The sequence below is a fragment of the Triticum aestivum genome, chromosome 3D (genome assembly GCF_018294505.1).
Source record: "Triticum aestivum cultivar Chinese Spring chromosome 3D, IWGSC CS RefSeq v2.1, whole genome shotgun sequence".
In the NCBI taxonomy this organism is placed as follows: Eukaryota; Viridiplantae; Streptophyta; class Magnoliopsida; order Poales; family Poaceae; genus Triticum; species Triticum aestivum.
This window is the reverse complement of record NC_057802.1, coordinates 55,819,268-55,834,966: the sequence shown is the minus strand read 5'-3', so window position 1 is coordinate 55,834,966 and position 15,699 is coordinate 55,819,268. Positions and strand designations below refer to the sequence as shown.

The 15,699-nt window shown below is 45.2% G+C and overlaps 1 long non-coding RNA gene across 2 annotated transcripts; it reads left to right on the top strand.

Moving 5' to 3' along the window:
- The first annotated feature begins 12,218 nt into the window (after nt 1-12,218).
- On the top strand, nt 12,219-15,350 carry LOC123077376 (uncharacterized). 2 transcript variants are annotated; one of them, XR_006436608.1, is made up of 4 exons: nt 12,219-12,765; nt 12,866-13,058; nt 14,516-14,655; nt 14,754-15,350. It is a non-coding gene; the product is annotated as an uncharacterized lncRNA (long non-coding RNA). The 2 variants fall into 2 exon arrangements; XR_006436607.1 differs by lacking the exons at nt 12,219-12,765; nt 12,866-13,058 and having other exon boundaries at nt 13,079-14,655; nt 14,754-14,979; nt 15,062-15,350.
- The last annotated feature ends 349 nt before the right edge of the window (nt 15,351-15,699 follow it).

Here is a 15,699-nt window from a genome sequence, read left to right as displayed (position 1 = left end):
TTCTGATGCATAGCCTGCTTTTGTAACCTGCTGTTGTACCTTACCTACATATCCTAAACTGCTTAGTATAGGTTGGTTAGTGATACATCAGTGACCCCCACCTTGTCCTTGTTGCCCCTGCTTCATCATCGACGACTCGATCAACATGATCGATGACCAGAGCCTGACACCTCACATCACATCACGCCCCTTTTGTTGCTCGACTCTGCAGAGCTACTATCGAGTGCCGAGGGTGATCCCTCATAATGCACTCCTGATGATAATTCTGTAGTGTAGCTATTCGGCCGTGGTCATCGAGGGTGATTTCCTCTTTCACCATTCCCGATACGGCTCTGTCGTGCAACACCTCAAGTGTGAACCTCGAGGGTTGTCCCTCTTACGTTCACCTTGATGATTACATTGAGTGGAATCCACCGGAGGTGATTCCTCGGGTTTTCCACTTGATGTTTGGACAGACGGTTACCGGGACTTTACTTGAGAACTTTGTTGAAGTCGGGTCGGCCCTGAGGGGTACCCGCGAGTTGATGTGAAAGTCGGGCGGGCCCGTTGAGCACCCGCGAGTTTTCTACATGGCACGACCGGGCAGTCTAGGCCCTTGCCGTAAGTCCATGAGACGGGGTGACGGGGTCACATTATCGTGAGTCTCTGCTCGTCTCCGCGAGCCCCCAATGCACTAACAGGTTTGGGTATTTGTTCTGAGTTGGCCTTTGGCCTTTACGCACTAACCACCACGCGAGAATAGTTATGGGCGTCCACGTCGCAGTATCAGCCGAAGCTTTGTCAGACGTCCAGTTCAGCATTGTGGTCCTGCCGGGCCAATGCCATCCAGTATGAGGTGGTGCTCGTCCCGGCTCGTCGCACAACGACCCAGAGTGCAACGAGCGATGGGTCCAAACCCCGGAGTGGTTAGGATGTAGACCGGCGGGGACCTCTCTGCTGAGCCTAGGTAGGGCTACGACGTGTTGATCTTCCATGGCCGGGCATTGACCCCAGAAAGGTGTGTCCGGCCAGAGCGATCGAGCGTGTTGGGTAACGTGGTGCACCCCTGCAGGGAAGATATATATTCGAATACCGTGTCCTCGGTAATGGACGTTCAGACTTGTATCCGGATCTTATATAACTAGAAATGGATACTTGAGGCATGAGATGGATATGTGGCTCCAGGATTGCTTTCTCGTAGGGAGTCGAGGAAGGATCTTTGGGCGTTAATGCTACAACATGTTTGTTAAATATAAACTGCTATTCTTTACTCTTCCACATGCTACAAGATGCTTGGAGCTGCTTGAAGATGCTAGTCTTTGATAGGCTAGGCCTTCCCCTCTATTCTGGCAGCCTGCAGTTCAGTCCACAGATACAGCCCTTCCTTTTGATACCAATGCATACTTAGTACAGATCTGATGCTTGCGAGTACTTTGGATGAGTATCCACGGTTGCTTTGCTACCCCTTTTCCCCCTTCCTTCTTCTTTCCGGTTGATGCAACCAGCTGGTGGATCCTTGGAGCCAGATGCCACCACCGACGGATACTACTACATGGAGATCGCCAACGACCAGGAGTAGTTAGGAGGTCCCAGGCAGGAGGCCTTGCCTCTTCGATCGTGTTGCTTTTGTGCTTGCCTTCTTAAGGCAGTCTTGTCTAACTTATGTCTGTACTCAGATATTGTTGCTTCCGCTGACTCTTGTGTATCAAGCTTGTATTCGATCGAGCCCTCGAGGCCCCTGGCTTGTAATATGAAGCTTGTATTATTTTAATTTGTGTCTAGAGTTGTGTTGTGATATCTTCCCGTGAGTCCCTGATCTTGGTAATACACATTTGCGTGTATGATTAGTGTACGGTCGAATCGGGGGCGTCACAAGTTTGTATCAGAGCCGACTTCCTGTAGGAACCCCCTTTCCAACTCCTTGGCCGAAGTTGAGTCTAGTCTTTGAAAAACTGATTTACTAACTTGGCTGTGTGGCTTACGGGCCCACGTCGCCAATGGGTGGTATTAGGTTCTTTTACTCCTCGTCTATACTCTGGGACTCTGACATCTCTTCTATTCGGGTTAAATGATTTCGCTAAATCTAACATTAGGATCTCGTGATCACATCCACCCGGAGGTTTGTATTAACCCTTTCTCGAATGGAGGGCCAAGTTCTGCTTCACAATGTTCACTGACTGTAGGATCCTCATATCGATGGCACCCTGCGTTGTCACTTGCGAATCCCCCGCTCCAGTGGTTCTCCGACTCTGATGTAGCCTTTGCTATGTCCCGTTGTTGAATCCCTCCATCGCGTGCATGCGTGCCGCCTAGTATGTCTATGACGTTTCTCTTGTCCGAACTCATACTAACAGCGTGTAATTGGCTCTATATATGTATCGGTATGTCTTTAATGACTACTGCTTCGTACATACTGAGCCTTTGCTCATTGCTCTAGTAACATCATGAATGACTCCATACACTTGCACCAACCCTTGCTGAACTACCCCCGTGTTGCATTTAAGAAGCATGGTTAGACCCGCTGGTCATGGTCGTGCTGGTAACAATCCACCACCTCCCGAATACATGGCCGGAATGATACAACAGTTTGATGCTGAATCGTCAGTTCATGGAAGGAGTCATGGCTCAGTTTTCGCATCCCATTATAAATCAGCAACCCGCCCCAGAGACTACAAGACTTTGCGCGTCTCAACCCAGTCATCTACCACAGCTCAACTCAACCCCTTGATGCTGATGGTTGGCTCCGTGACATCACTTTTGAGTTGGAGTCTACTGATGTAGCCCCTGCCAACTATGTCACCTTCGCGGCTTACTACCTAAAGGTCCCGCTGCTCAATGGTAGGACAGCCACAGGCGTTCCTTACCTGTTGGAACCGCCATTGCTTGGCCGGAATTCCAAACTGCATTCCATGGGCCAATGTCGAACCACCTTGGTTAGTCACGATATCCCCGTTGAAATTGAAGGGTTGGAATTCCATGTTTCCCCAACTGATTTGAAGTCATCCAATATCAACCTCATTCTGGGAATGGAATGGTTGAAAACACATACCGCCCCTATGATTTGCGCCACTAAAACCGTTCATCTACTTCATCCTTCAAATGAGATAGTAAGCTACCATGCTCATCTTGTTCGAAATGCCGAAGCACGGATTTATCCCTTGATTGTGTTGAACGCTTCTCCTCTTGTGAGGATTGAACACGCTCCAGTCGTTTGTGAATTCCAGAATGCCTTTCCAAAAGAACTATCCAGTCTATGACCTTGAACTTGATGTAGTTAAAATTTGCACTGGAGTTGTGGCGGCATTATCTTCCTGATAATCGTTGCGAGATCTTCGCTGATCATCAAAGTCTGAAGTATCTGTTACTCAGCTAGATCTGGAACTCTGTCAACAGTGATGTATGGAAACAATCGCAGACCATGACTACAATATTTTTATACCCCTAGCAATGCTAATTCATGGCCGATGCCCTGAGTCGCAAGTCTTATTGCAACAACCACATGGCTTTTAAAGCTCAACCTCTGCAAGATGATCTCACAAACAGAGAGCATCCGATCCACGTTCTCGTTCAAGTTGAACGTCACACCCGTCTAAGGGCTATCAAATTTCTGAAAGTTCAGTGGTCAAATCCTTCTGAAGATGAAGCCACTTGGGAACTCGAGGATCGTCTTCGAGATGAATACCCCGCTTTTGTTTCCTTCTACCTCCTAAATCTCGGGATGAGATTTCTTGTAGTGGAGGAGAATTGTGACGCCCGGATAATTAAGCTACAATAATCCCAAGTTAATGGTGCCACGTCACCACTCTTACTGTTGCTAATTCCTCGGTTGATCCGAATCGTAATTCAAATTCAAATTCAAATTAAAGTCTAAAATTCAAGTTTCTCAAACATGCAAAATAAAATGTTCAAAGTGTGGCAAATATTCCATAACTAATTATGGTGGTGACCCAACACTTTTGTAAAGTGTTTAGAACATAACGGTGGCTTAAACAATCATTTAAATGCCTTTCCATTTATGAAAAATTTCAAAGGAACTCGAAAGCCTCCCAAACTTTTTGTGGCAGTGCTAGTAAATGCAAGGTATTTATCTGGCCAAGTCCCACATTGTACAAGATACATTTGCTAGATAAAAGAAAAATGGAAAAAGAAAAGAAGCAAAAGAAAAAGGAAAACTCCCTTACTGCCCTTGGGCCTCGGCCCACTCCCACCCAGCCAGCCCAATTCCCCCCCGCACCGGTTGCCTTGACCTCTCCCTGCTTCCTGTTCCTCGGTCTCAAACCGCAACAGGGGCGCGTCCCCGTCGAACCACCTCGCCGATGCCGTCCCGAGGGGATAAGGACGCCGACGCCGTGCCCCCTCGATCCCCTATCCCACTTGCCCTGCCGCTCCTCCTCATCCACTCCCCCTTCCCCACACTCTTCTCTCCCCTACCCAAGATCCACCCCACCGCGACTGTCATCGCCGTGCATCTCGCTTCGCCGTGGCGACCACCGCCCGCGTCCCTCTCCGACGTGTCCAAGGGCGTCGTCGGCCTCAACCTCACCCTCTACCTACGCCAGCTAGAGCCAGGGAGGCCCCACGTCGTCTGCATCGAGCTCGCCTCCCCGTCGGGCGTCGCCGTCCGCCGTGGTCGATCCGGCCACCCTGCTGCTACTAAGCTACCAGCGGGCCTCCGTGTGCCTCCGTGGTGAGCACCTCATTCGATTTCCCCTGTTTCCCATTTGAATCCTTCGCCGTAGATGCCGTCCCATGTTCGCTGCCGCTGGAACTCGTCCGCGCATGCACGCTCACATGCTCCGGCTGCTCGACCTGCTATTGTTGCTGCCACGGCCCCGCACAGCCGTGTGCGTGCCCACCCACGACTGCGCCCACGCCTAGTGCCCGCTCGTCAGCCCCGCACCGGCGCCCGCCCTCGCTGCTCTGCACTGCTGCAGCTCGTGCTGCTAACCGCTATTGCCGCCTGCAGCTCGTTTGAGCTCCTGCTCACGCCCACCGCCTTCGCCTCCCACGCGCGCTTGTCGGAGCCCGCAGCCTCCACTGCCGTCGCCACCCGCCCCACTGCTCCGCCCGCGACGCCCAGGCCGCGCCTGTTCGCCCCCCCGTCGCGCTTGCCTGGTCATGGCCGCGCCCGGGGCCCCTTCCCTATCGCGTGGCCGGCTCGGCCCCACCGCTCGCCGGTGCTGGCCTCCCCGACCTCGCCGGCTGCGGTGCCCCGCCGTGCCCCGGCGACCTTCGTCCGCCGCGCCACACGCCCGTGCGTTCGGGCGGGCGCCCATGCCCGATAGCTCTGCGCCCGCTAAGCCCCCGGGCCACTGGCATATGGGCCCCACTGCCCTGTTAAAAAAAGCGAGTTAGAAAAATATATAATTAATTAATTAGTAAGATAGTTAATTAACTTAATTAATTTTGCCTAATTAACTAATTAGTTAGTCAGAGGACTCTGTGACAGTGGGGCCCCACCCCTAGTTAGTTTAATTTAAACACCCATTTAAAGTATGTGACACTAACAGATGGGCCCCATTGACCCTGTTGATTGGTCAACATTGACCCAGTCAACACTGACTGTACTGCTGACTGGGCACTGACCGGCCCCACACGTCAGGGTTGACTCTGGTCAACTCAATTGACCGTTGATGTCATGATGACGTCATGCTGATGCAATAACCACATTTTAGAATTAATAATAATTTTAGAATATTGCTAAAACTTTGAAAATCATATAAAATAATCCGTAACTCGGATGAAAAAGTTTTATACATGAAAGTTGCTCAGAACGACGAGACGAATCCGAGTACGCGATCCGTTTGTCTGCCACACATCCCTAGCATAGAGAACATCGAACCTTTCCCCTCCGGTTCGTCTGTCCGAAAATGCCAAACTTCGGGAAAGAATTCCCGGATGTTACCCCTGCGCCGGTAATGTGTAGCACTGCGTTAGAACACGTCTTGCTCTGCCTGTTGTCCTGTTATACATTTGCTTGCTATGTATTTACTTCTTCTCCCCCTCTTCTCTTTGATAGACCCCGAGACCTCTGCTGATGCCCCTGTGATCGTCTACGTCGATGACGACCCTTCTTCCCTTTCAGCGGAGCTTCCAGGCAAGCCCCCCTTTGATCATCCCGATATCGCCCATTCCATTCTCTCATGCTTGCATTAGATTTTGCTACTGTTATTGTTTGCTCCTATTCTGATGCATAGCCTGCTTTTGTAACCTGCTGTTGTACCTTACCTGCATATCCTAAACTTCTTAGTATAGGTTGGTTAGTGATACATCAGTGACCCCCACCTTGTCCTTGTTGCCCCTGCTTCATCAGTGACGACTCGATCAACGTGATCGATGACCAGAGGCTGACACATCACATGACGCCCCTTTTGTTGCTCGACTCTGCGGAGCTACTATAGAGTACTGAGGGTGATCCCTCATAACGCACTCCTGATGATAATTCTGTAGTGTAGCTATTCGGTCGTGGTCATCGAGGGTGATTTCCTCTTTAACCATTCCCGATACGGCTCTGTCGTGCAACACCTCAAGTGTGAACCTCGAGGGTGGTCCCTCTTACATTCACCTTGATGATTACATTGAGTGGAATCCACCGGGGGTGATTCCTCGGGTTTTACCCTTGATGTTTGGACACATGGTTACCGGGACTTTACTTGAGACCTTTGTTGAAGTTGGGTCGGCCCTGAGGGGTACCCGCGAGTTGATGTGAAAGTCGGGCGGGCCCGTTGAGCACCCGCGAGTTTTCTACATGGCACGGCCGGGCAGTCTGGGCCCTTGCTGTAAGTCCATGAGACAGGGCGACGGGGTCACATTATCTTGAGTCTCTGCTCGTCTCCGCGAGCCCCCAATGCACTAACAAGTTTGGGTATTTGTTCTTGGCCTTTGGCCTTTATGCACTAACCACGACACAAGAATAGTTATGGGCCTCGACGTCACAGTATCAGCCGAAGCTTTGTCAGACGTCCAGTTCAGCATTGTGGGCCTGTCGGGCCAGTGCCATCCAGTATGAGGTGGTGCTTGTCCCGGCTCGTCGCACAACGACCCAGAGTGCAACGGGCGATGGGCCCAGACCCCGGAGTGCTTAGGATGTAGACCGACGGGGACCTCTCTGCTGAACCTAGGTAGGGCTATGACATGTTGATCTTCCGAGGCCGGGCATTGACCCCAGAAAGGTGTGTCCGGCCAGAGTGATCGAGCGTGTTGGGTAACGTGGTGCACCCCTGCAGGGAAGATATATATTCGAATACCGTGTCCTCGGTAATGGACGTTCAGACTTGTATCCGGATCTTATATAACTAGAAATGGATACTTGAGACATGAGATGGATATGTGGCTCCAGGATTGCTTTCTCGTAGGGAGTCGAGGAAGGATCTCTGGGCGTTAATGCTACAACATGTTTGTTAAATATAAACTGCTATTCTTTACTCTTCCACATGCTGCAAGATGCTTGGAGCTGCTTGAAGATGCTAGTCTTCGATAGGCTAGGCCTTCCCCTCTATTCTGGCATTCTGCAGTTCAATCCACATATACAGCCCTTCCTTTTGATACTAATGCATACTTAGTATAGATCTGATGCTTGCGAGTACTTTGGATGAGTACTCACGGTTGCTTTGCTACCCCTTTTCCCCCTTCCTTCTTCTTTCCGGTTGATGCAACCAGATGGTGGATCCTTGGAGCCAGATGCCACCACCGACGGATACTACTACATGGAGATCGCCAACGACCAGGAGTAGTTAGGAGGTCCTAGGCAGGAGGCCTTGCCTCTTCGATCGTGTTGCTTTTGTGCTTGACTTCTTAAGGCAGTCTTGTCTAACTTATGTCTATACTCAGATATTGTTGCTTCCGCTGACTCTTGTGTATCAAGATTGTATTCGAGCCCTCGAGGCCCCTGGCTTGTAATATGAAGCTTGTATTATTTTAATTTGTGTCTAGAGTGGTGTTGTGATATCTTCCCGTGAGTCCCTGATCTTGGTCATACACATTTGCGTGTATGATTAGTGTACGGTCGAATCAAGGGTGTCACAATCTCACGTGATGATCGGACATGGTTTAGTTTATTTGGATCGCGTGATCATTTAGATGACTCGAGGGATGTCTATCTAAGTGGGAGTTCTTAAGTAATATGATTAATTGAACTTTAATTTATCATGAACTTAGTCCTGATAGTATTTGCATATCTATGTCGTAGATCAATAGCTCGTGTATGGCTCCCCTGTTTTATTTTTGATATGTTCCTAGAGAAAACTAAGTTGAAAGATGATAGTAGCAATGATGCGGATTGGGTCCGTGATCTGAGGATTATCCTCATTGCTGCATAGAAAAATTATGTCCTTGATGCACCGCTAGGTGACAGACCTATTGCAGGAGCAGATGCAGATGTTATGAACGTTTGACAAAGCTGGGTATGATGACTACTTGATAGTTTAGTGCACCATGCTTTACGGCTTAGAACCGGGACTTCAAAAACGTTTTGAATGCCAAGGAGGATATGAGATGTTCCAAGAGCTGAAATTGGTATTTTAGACTCATGCCCGTGTTAAGAGGTATGAGACCTCTGGCAAATACTTTGCCTACAAGATGGAGGAGAATAGCTCAGCTAGTGAGCTTGTGCTCAGAATGTCTGAGTAATACAATCACTTGAATAAGTGGGAGTTTATCTTCCAGATAAGATACTGACTGACAAAGTTCTCTAGTCACTATCACCAAGTTACTGGAACTTCGTGATGAACTATAATATGTGAGGGATGACAAAAATGATTCCCAAGCTCTCCGTGATGCAGAAGTCGGCGAAGGTGGAAATCAAGAAAGAGCATCAAGTGTTGATGGTTGACAAGACCACTAGTTTCAAGTAAAAGGGCAAGGGAAAGAAAGGGAACTTCAAGAAGAATGGCAAGCAAGTTGCCACTCCCATGAAGAAGCCCAAAGCTAGATCCAAGCCTGAAACAAAGTGCTTCTACTGCAAAGGAAATGGTCACTAGAAGTGGAAATGCCCTAGATACTTGGCAGATAAGAAGGATGGCAAAGTGAACAAAGGTATATTTGATATACATGTTATTGATCTATACTTTACTAGTGTTTATAGCAACCCCTCGGTATTTGATACTGGTTCAGTTGCTAAGAGTAGTAACTCAAAATAGGAGTTGCAAAATAAACAGAGACTAGTTAAGGGCGAGGTGATGATGTGTGTTGGAAGTGATTCCAAGGTTGATAAGATCACAATCGCACACTCCCTTTACCTTCGGGATTAGTGTTGAACCTAAAATAAATGTTATTTGGTGTTTGCATTGAGCATGAATATGATTGGATCATGTTTATTGCAATACGTTTATTCATTTAAGTCAAAGAATAATTGTTGTTCTATTTACATGAATAAAACCTTCTACGGTCATACACTCAATATAAGTGGTTTATTGAATCTTGATCGTAGTGATACACATATTCATAATATTAATGCCAAAAGATGCAAAGTTAATAACGATAGTGCAACTTATTTGTGGCACTGCCGTTTAGGTCATATTGGTGTAAAGCGCATGAAGGAACTCCATGCTGATGGGCTTTTGGAATCACTTGATGCTTGCGAACCATGCCTCATGGGCAAGATGACTAAGACTCCGTTCTCCGGAACAATGGAGTGAGCATCTGGAAATAATACATACTGATGTATGCGGTCCGATGAGTGTTGAGGCTCGTGGCGGGTATCGTTATTCTCTAACCTAGTAGATATGGGTATATCTACTTGATGAAACATAAGTCTGAAACATTTGAAAAGTTCAAAGAATTTCAGAGTGAAGTGGAAAATCATCGTAACAAGAAAATAAAGTTTCTACGATCTGATCGCGGAGGCAAATATTTGAGTTATGAGTTTGGTCTTCATTTGAAACAATGTGGAATAGTTTCAGAACTCACGCCACCTGGAACACCACAGCGTAATGGTGTGTCTGAACATCGTAACCGTACTTTATTAGATATGGTGCGATCTATGATATCTCTTATCGATTTACCACTATCATTTTGGGGTTATGCATTAGAGACAACTGCATTCATGTTAAATAGGGCACCATTTAAATCCATTGAGATGACACCATATGAATTGTGGTTTGGCAAGAAACCGAAGTTGTCGTTTCTTAAAGTTTGGGGCTGCGATGCTTATGTGAAAAAGCTTCAACCTGATAATCTCGAACCCAAATCGTAGATGCGTCTTCATAGGATACCCAAAGGAGACTGTTGGGTACACCTTCTAGCACAGATCCAAAGGCAAGATATTCGTTGCTAAGAATGGATCCTTTCTATAGAAGGAGTTTCTCTCGAAAGAAGTGAGTGGGAGGAAAGTAGAACTTGATGAGGTAATTGTACCTGCTCCCGAATTGGAAAGTAGTTCATCACAGAAATCAGTTCCAGTGATTCCTACACCAATTAGTGAGGAAGTTAATGATGATGATCATGAAACTTCAAATAAAGTTACTACCGAACCTCGTAGGTCAACCAGAGTAAGGTCCACACCAGAGTGGTATGGAAATCCTATTCTGGAGGTCATGTTACTTGACCATGACGAACCTACGAACTATGAGGAAGCGATGATGGGCCCAAATTCCGCGAACTGGCTTGAGGCCATGAAATCTGAGATAGGATCCATGTATGAGAACAAAGTGTGGACTTTGGTGGACTTTCCCGATGATCGGCAAGCCATTAAGAACAAATGGATCTTCAAGAGGAAGACGGACGCTGATAGTAGTGATACAATCTACAAAGCTCGAATTGTCGTTAAAGGTTTTCGACAAGTTCAAGGTGTTGACTACGATGAGATTTTCTCACTTGTATCGATGCTTAAGTCTGTCCGAATCAGGTTAGCAATTGCCGCATTTTATGAAATCTGGCAAAATGGATATCAAAACTGCATTCCTTAATGGATTTATTAAAGAAGAGTTGTATATGATGCAACCAGAAGGTTTTCTCAATCCTAAAGGTGCTAACAAAATGTGCAAGCTCCAGCGATCCATCTATGGACTGGTGCAAGCATCTCAGAGTTGGAATATACGCTTTGATGAGTTGATCAAAGCATATAGTTTTATACAGACTTGCGGTGAAGCCTGTATTTACAAGAAAGTGAGTGGGAGTGTTACAACTTTTCTGATAAGTATATGTGAATGACATATTGTTGATCGGAAATGATGTAGAATTTTCTGGAAAGCATAAAGGAGTGTTTGAAAGGAGTTTTTCAAAGAAAGACCTCGGTGAAGCTGCTTACATATTGAGCATCAAGATCTATAGAGATAGATCAAGACGCTTGATAAGAGTTTTTCAATGAGTACATACCTTGATAAGATTTTGAAGGAGTTCAAAATGGATCAGTCAAAGAAGAATTCTTGCCTGAGTTGTAAGGTATGAAATTGAGTAAGACTCAAAACCCGAGCACTGGAGAAGATAGAGAGAGAATGAAAGTCATTTCCTATGCCTCAGCCATAGGTTCTATAAAGTATGCTATGCTGTATACCAGACCTATTGTGTACCTCACCATGAGTTTGGCAAGAGGGTACAATAATGATCTAGGAGTAGATCACTAGACAATGGTCAAAATTATCCTTAGTTGAATAAGGAAATATTTCTCGATTATGGAGGTGATAAAAAGTTCGTCTTAAAGAGTTACGTCGATGCAAGCTTTGACACCGATCTGGATGACTCTAAGTCTCTATCTAGATACATATTGAAAGTGGGAGCTATTAGCACTACAAGAAAACCCCCTATAATGCAACATATATTCTACAACGTTTTGACTGTATGTTACAAAATTCCCAACAGATACAGATAATAAGCATTGTAGAATATGCGTTGTAGATGTGTGCTCCACAACTCCAGACTCTTGTGGCCCGGCCCAAGTTGGTTTCACAATTAATCTAGGTCATTACCTTTTCCCAGCCTCCCTGTTCCTCTCGATCTCTCTCACGCTGCCCACCGCCCCTCAACCTACCTGCATCCCGGAGCGCCGCCCCTCACCACTCCCCTGCGATCCTCCGTCTCGGAAGGCCGCCCCTCACCACTCCCCCTGCGATTCTCCATCCTGGCGCGCCGTCCCTAGTCAACTCTCCTCTGCGACCTTGCTTCCCGGCGCGCCGCCCCTCGTCACCGCTTCCCTACGACCAACTGCGTCTACTACCTCCGCACGAGGGCCTGCGGCTACGGGCAGAGTTACCGCTACAACAACCCTCGCGATCGCGCTGCCGTGGTGAGCCGGACCGCTTTTCTTCTCCAATTTTATTTTCCCCATCTTGCTCTACTCGACTTCAGTCTAGTTGGGAATTGCTACTTACGACTTGCTCGTCCCTGGTAATGACCGAGAGGTTGAATTATAGATGGTTGGTGCGGAGGGGAGCTTCTAGCTGAGGCCTCTTGCTGTGATTGAATTGATTCTAGTTATGGCTCAGGAGCTTGTCACCAGCCCATGGAAGTGAAACTTGATTGTGCAGTCGTTGGTTGTTGTCTTTGATTATGTGATTGACTGATTGTATAATAAGGCTTGTTGTCTTAGTCTCGTGGTTGATGTTGATGCTTCAAAGTTCCACTTTCTGCTTACGGTGCCACTTGCTTATGTTGTAGGCCTGATCACTCACGCCGTCATATGCTCATATTTCTTTCCGAGACTTCGGAGCAGGTTACAATATCAAATTTCTCTACTAAGTAATAATTACCTACACTCGGTGTAGAGAAATGCAATCACACTCAAGCACTGATATGTTGCAATGGACATGACCCCAAAACTTTCTCCCTGTCTTTTATTTGAGACACAGTTTGGTAACTTTTTGTTGCATATATTCATCCGCTTAAAAGACCATTTCGATCTCTATGTTCTCTGCTACTACAAACTGAGGAGCAGCTTGACAACTTTATGAAGCTCGGTCGACTAAGCCACTGTGACGCTGGGGGAGAAGGACATCGGTGCAGAGCATGGCAAGGCCGAGTACTTGTTGGATCTTAGGGCTTCTGATCCACAGTTCTCCGCATCATCATCCATCAGCATCTGGTGACATTATTAGCACTCAGAGCTTCATAAGGCTTTCTGCCCACTACAGTTGGAGTTCAAGAGCGTAAGGAAGGCAATCTGGTGATCAATCACTGTTGCTTGTCAGAAAACTCTGAAAATATTATTGAGTACATCTACCATGAGCTATGCTTGCCATTTTAAAAGATGTTTATGTGAGCTTCATGTCATATCAATTTTTTTTGAAGCAAGCAGATCTTGCGATTTACTTATGATTTATGAACATAAAATGTTTACTGTGTAACCCCTAAATACAGTAGAAGAGATTAGAGAAGCAGGTCTTATAAAACTACGCTGAGACGAGTAGTACTTATTTAGTCAAGTGACATGTTAGATAAAATTCTACACCTATTACAACTTATCTGACTTCTGTATTTTGTAAAGATAGCTGAACTAGATTGTGTTCCAGGAATAAAAAACCATGGATGTTTTCCATTTATTCACTTGGCTTTTGGAATTTGATTGATGTCCCCTTTCTCATATTATTAACAACATATACCTACACGGTTCTCTCTACTGGTTTGCCAAATTCTAGACACTTCTTGTGTGGTCCATGCTTCCTCTTTGTACTATGCTTACCTACATTCGTAATATCACTCCTTTATTCCCTTGACGTGCTTTTCCTTTACAAAGAAGAATACACACCATGGGGAAAAGAGAAGTAAATTTGTATTTGTAGTCTACAAACAGGGCGTCCTAATTATTTGTTCGAGCATGCTACAGTCTTGTTTTCTCTGCCGTGTCTTCTCCTTTTCTTAGTAGTGTCACTACTGATTGATCTGCTCAGATGTGCTATTTAGAGTTTGATCTGGATATATACTAGCTATTTTATTAGGAGTTGGTGGTAAAGATGAACTAATGGTCGATCCTCCCTGCTGTCCTCGCTGCACTTCATGCAAAATCATTAGGCCGGTACTGGGAGTACCTCATTTATGATGGATCTTATACTTCAAAGCTTATTTATATTGTCTAATATGTTTTATTTGTACTAATTCAGTAAATTTAATTTATCTTTTGGCTTAATATGTCCAAGGTATTGATATAGTAATATTTTGTTACCTGATTAAAGCTCAAACATACTGCTTCAGTATCTCCCAGTAGGTGCCTCAGAATTATGCAGTTGATCGTACCATACTGCTACTTGAATAAAAATGTTTATCTTTGTGTTCTACACTGAAGCTATCATATGAAGTTTAATTATTTTAAGCGTTCATCACCAAAACTACTTTGTTGGTAGTGAAAGGCTTCATAGAATTTCATAGATGTTGCACATCATGAGATTAACCCGTAGAAGAATGTATTCATAACCATATGACGTGTGTGATGTTGGGTTATAGCCGTTGTATGCTGAAAGGCTTTTTCCCTTGCTTCCTTCCATTTTCTTCTATGTGCATTGACTAGACGTATGTTTTTACAATGTGGCATGGTTTGAGCATTTTAAATTCTTTACACGCTTCCATTATTTCCCGCCCCATTTATATTGGTATGTCCTTTAAATAGCAGGCAGGTACATGTGTGATGGCACAATATAACTCAGTGTTAGCTGGCTTATAATCTCTTATCCCTTGAAAGACTTCAAAGATGGCATCTCATGGGACAACACAAGAGACCATATAGTAAAGGAAAAGATGCAAACACGATAGGTCTTGGCCTCTGAACTTTTTCTGTTATATGTCACTTTTCTTTTAATTATTTTGCTCAACATGTTTCTGCCAATGGTAACTTTGATTTTCTCTAACAGGCAGGACCAAAAGTATTTTTAATGAGCCTGAAAAATCATAACGGAGACCGGTATTGCTACAATTGTAAGTTGTGATCCTAAATCTGAGCTTGATGGTGCTGAAATTACTAATGAATTGTAGGTAGTGCATGTCGATATGGCACTTGTGAAAACTAAATATTTGGTATGGAGTCGCAAAAACTGTAATACTCTTGGTAATGCAGAATTTTTTTGCATGGCAACCTTTGTAAGTGACTAATATCCTGCCTCTATCACGAATTGCATCATGCTTTGTGTGTGAACAGTTCATTTTGTTTTTTTGTTTGTAGATTCAAAAGATAAATGGATGATTATATGGGTGTGTGGGCAAGCATACTACTATGATGACGATGATGTTCGTGTTCATGATGATGGAGACGGATGCTTTCAGTTTTAGTAAAGTTGTAGGGATGATGTTCCTCAATTATGTTTTAGTTAATCTGTAGGGATGTTGATGCATGCTTTCAATTTAAGTTTCACCATCAAGAGAACATTTATATTATACATCCCATTTGGATGATTTTCCTCATGTAATGTCTACCATTGTAATCAAACAGTTTTAACTAATATATGATTTCTGTCTCCCATGAGTATTTTCTCTCATTTTTCTTCACTTGAAATAAATTATTATCAGCATTATGTGAAGCATTAATTTAATTGCTGGCAATATGTATTAAAAATAATATTGTTTACGCTATATATGAACCAAAACTTGAAGCGTTGCAAATTCTTCGTTGCCAAGCAATGGGATTTTGTTTCCTGTACATTAAGCACCAACATATAGAAGTGTTGCACAATTCTCTTTTATGTGTTGTATTCTTGCAACGGTCCCTTTTACCAACGACAATATAAGCGTTGCATTATGCGCTAGCAACGCCGTGTAAGGCAACACATCCTATTCCGTTGGTAAAGACACTAACAACGCATA